At 30.3% G+C, this 4,442-nt stretch overlaps 1 non-coding gene across 1 annotated transcript; it reads left to right on the top strand.

Moving 5' to 3' along the window:
* The first annotated feature begins 1,962 nt into the window (after positions 1-1,962).
* LOC113455815 lies at positions 1,963-2,032 on the top strand. The gene has a single exon (XR_003376771.1). It is a non-coding gene; the product is annotated as a small nucleolar RNA SNORD64 (small nucleolar RNA).
* Positions 2,033-4,442: the final 2,410 nt, after the last annotated feature.

Raw genomic sequence — 4,442 nt, 5'->3', positions numbered from 1 at the left:
TTATTTATTTACTTACCCACTAACTTATTTATTTACTTACCCACTAACTTATTTATTTTATGTACTTACCTACTAATTTTGTTTATTTGTTGTAGTCTTGAGTGTTATTTATTGCCATTTTTGCTAGCCTCTTGATCTGTTTATTCCCTTTCTTGGGTGTTGGTGGTGGTATTTATATGCGTACTTACTAACTTATTTATTGCACACTTTATTGGCATCTTGATCTGTTCATTGCCTGTTTTACCTATCAGGGTATTTATTGACATTAATTACTTACTTGCTGGCTTATTTATTTTCTTACCACTCTGCTCATTTATTTATTTGTTTGGTTGGTTATTTATTGTCTTTGTGATTTTAACGATGAATTCATTTACTTATTTATGCACTACCTTATTTATTGTCTTCATCTACATAATTATTTCATTTCCTCACTATTTATATACCTATATATATCTTTAATTATTAGCTTCTTGATTTTTTATTGTCATTCTGCTATATTGTGTGCATTTATTTATTGATTTAGTGATTGATTTCATCTTTATATATTGGATTGCTGGTATATTTAGTTATTTTTTATTTCCTACTTGATCGATTTATTAGCTTTCTTTCCCAATGATTGATTGTCTATATATTTGCTTGTTTGCATATTTATGTTTCTATATATCACTTTTTGTCTATGTATATATTATATTTTTAATGAGCATTTTATTGGTTAATTTGATTTGCAGGTATAATTTATTTGATCTATTTATTGACTTTCTATTGATTCGAGTTAATAGCTTGCTGGCATATTTTCATTTTTCAAGTGAATTATTTATTCATTCATCTATTGTCTTCATCTATTTAATAATTAACTTATTTAGTGACTACCTATTGTTTTCTAGATCTAGTTTATTGGCTTACTGCTATATCGATTAATTTATTGAATGATCAATTGCTTTCTGATCTGTTTAATTATTGACTTTCTGGCATTGTATATATTTATTTTATGGTCTTCATCTATTTTTTGCTTGATTAAGTGACTGGCTTCTTAATCTAGACATAGGTGTGGTCAGTGGATCACATAGTGTTGAAAAATAGCACAAGAATTTTGCCATTATAGAATCATTTATAAAATCATGTAAAAAGGTGAGCTCCTGTTTTGTCCCTTCTGGAGGATTCAGTTACCAATTAAAATTGTTATGCGTAAATGTCCTAAGAGAACCTTGTTAAGAACAATGGGTTTTTAATGAGCTATCATTGGTGACAGGTATCAACTTTTTGAATTACATTTGGAAAGGGATGGTTATTTACTATATTTAGTTCTATGAAACCCTGGATCTCACTGTTACTCTGATACTGATATGATGGTCAATTTTTGTCTCTACATTTACTGTTCATTTAAATGTTTAATTATATTTTGATGCTGGGGATTGAATCCTAGGGCCTTGTGTACTGTCATTATCTTTAGTGTTAAAATGCAGTGTACAGACATTTGTGTGAATTCTTAAATTTTATGGTTCTGTTTATTTTGTTCATCCTTGATCTTGTAATATAACTCTGTAAAACTCATAATATTCCTGCCTCTGCCTCCCAAGTGTGGTACTACAGCCTTGCATTATTACATTACTCCCATCTAGCAGATTCATTTATTTAATTATTGAGACAGAGGCAGATACACTGAAAGAATGCATGAATGAGCATTGAGATTAGACATAAGACCTACTGCATCTCTCTAGTGAACTAACCATACCCTTAGCCTGGACACTTCACATTTTTTTTCAGGGCTGGTAATTTAGCCCAGAATCTTATTTATGTGAAGGAATTAATGTCACTGAACCATAACTCTAAACTTTGATTGTCTTTCTAAAGCAGGCCCCTCACTGTCTTTCCTACCACACCAGTACCAAGTACCCACAACCACATACCGCATTACAATTGTTACCTAGGATTTCAGTAAATACCTTGTCAAAGACCTTGGCTGGATTTATGATGAGCTGTGTTTACTGAGCATGATGAAATGAGGCTCAAAGTGATGATTACTCTGAAATCTAGCCAAAGTGTCATTTTAATGACTTAGGTAACAAAGTTAATTTATTCCCAAGGAGACTGGAACTGTAGATCTTTTCACTATAACAAACTTGGTTTTATACCTATTCATTCCCTGTTGTAAAGTGCCTCCATATTCCCATCCTGCAGTAGCTTTCACCCTGCTTTCCTTCTGCTATAGAAACCTGAGAAAGACATTGGAAGCTAATGTCTTCCTTCCAGTCATCAAGTTCTTACCCTCTGTGATAATTTCTGGAGCCTGTTCTTAGTCATTCTCAATTTTCCATTCACTACATTGAGATATTACTAGTAAGATACTCATTGATTTTTTTCCTTTGAATGAGATATTCAGACAATGAGTGTGAATCCAGAGAAGTTAGTGTATATTTATCCTCACAATGCATTTCAATAGTGTTAGTCTGAAAGAAATGGTTTAAATTAACTCTGATTCCTGATATTGAGTATGAGCAATTATTTTATAAACATCAGTTTATTTTCATCTTTGGGCAGTAAGATAACTTATTACTTATTTCAAACACTTGATTTGGCAGAGCCTGGAAGATTACATCTCTACCAGTTGTTTTTGTTCCTCTTCAGCTTTGTTTTTATATAGTAGCTACTGCTGTAGTATTTTTTTTTTTACTGTGGAAAATTCACATGCCTTTGTTAGATTTACTTCTGAACCTTTGCATATCTGCTTGAAGATACAAGTAGATTTTATACGATTGTAAAATATACTTTGGTTAGATTAATTTTTATAACTGATAAAATTTATATATTAACTTACTGGGATAATTTAGTTACGTGGTTCAGAGTCAAACCAGAAAAATAATTTTATTGTACTTTATTTTTTTGGTTTATTTAGTAAAAGTTAAAAGAAGATGGTATGTGTAGAGGTTTTTCATATGATTACTGTAATAAGATAACATAATACAAGGTAAAATTTCTGTTACTTCCTGATAAAATCAGTTCATAAGGATTATGGAAAACAGTGAATTTTATGATTATGATTATGTTGGAGTGGCTAAGATTGGTCTGAAACAAGGGGTTATGAGAAGTGCAATTAAATGTAAATTGGGAAATTACATTAATGGAGTCATACAAGTATGATTATTTCATGTCATCTTGATCCTAAGATCACAAACCACATGTTTGTTAAAGTATATAAGAAATATTTTTATAGTTTTAGGCATAAAAATAGGCTTTCTAGTTTAAGGCCTCATATTTTTATGATTATTTTAGCTGGCTTTCAATGAGCACTCACTTGGTAACATTACTATGGAATTTAGTTCAGGATGATTTATATATAGTAATCATGTTTGTCAGAGAAGCTTACCCTAATTTGAATAACGGATCTCTGTGGCATGATAAAATTCATGATGGAACATAGCCCTGTTATAATATCTACGATTGAATGTACACAGCTACATTATAATAGAATAATGCACCATTTGTTATTTTAACATTATAAAGAATATGGATAGATGATATTTTGCATTTGAAGATAATTAACTTATTAGAATGACTTTTGCTTGTACATGAATTTCTAGACTCAGTTAAGGCCATAGTAAAGGATGTAGCAGATAAGAGAGTACAATTTAAGTGAGATGATCTATGTCATAGCTTTACCCAAATAAGAAGTAATTTGTGAGTGAATCTGAACATCTTTAACTTAATGATAGGAAAGATGTCCATGAACAGAAAACACTGCTTTATGCTGTGTTTAAAGAGTTGTGGTTATATAGTGTAAAGACTCTACTCAAGACACACAATGGACTAATATGCCATTGTGTATCTAAAAGATCTAGCAAGGTAGATATCTAATGGAAAATTTCTGTTTACTCTTTTGAGATGTGTTGTGTAATTTGAATTGTATTGTGCATATTCTAAATATCATTTAAATCCATAAGTCATGTGTTTATATAAAATTATTTTTCTTTGACATTTGTACCACATCTTTATTAACATAATTTATAGGGGTTTTATTACATGAAATATGTGAAATGTAAAATTTCTGCTGTTCTTGATATAAGTGTGACTGTCACATGTATTTACATGTATGTTAATAGTTTTATATACATATTAACTCATAAGTATCTATACTCAATTAAAACAATAGTCACTAAAATGGAAGATTAGAACTTTTGGTTTCACCAGAGATTATTATGGTTTCATAAGTGGTATGATAGTGGTATGATAACAGTGATTGTTTTTTGTGTTTGTTCATTGTGAACTGTGAAATGTTAAGGGCCAACATTGTTTTTAATTTTGTTCATTGTGAATGGTGAAATGTTAAGTAAGGGCCAATATTGCTTTTAATTGGAAATACTGTATCATACAGTTATAGTTATCAAACACCAGGTTTCTATCAGTGAATCTTCCATGCTTCCATGCATCAGTCATGTTTTTAGAAA

This window comes from Microtus ochrogaster, unplaced genomic scaffold, assembly GCF_000317375.1.
Source record: "Microtus ochrogaster isolate Prairie Vole_2 unplaced genomic scaffold, MicOch1.0 UNK133, whole genome shotgun sequence".
Lineage (NCBI taxonomy): Eukaryota > Metazoa > Chordata > Mammalia > Rodentia > Cricetidae > Microtus > Microtus ochrogaster.
The sequence above is the reverse complement of the archived record's forward strand: the minus strand, read 5'-3'. Positions and strand labels throughout refer to the sequence as shown.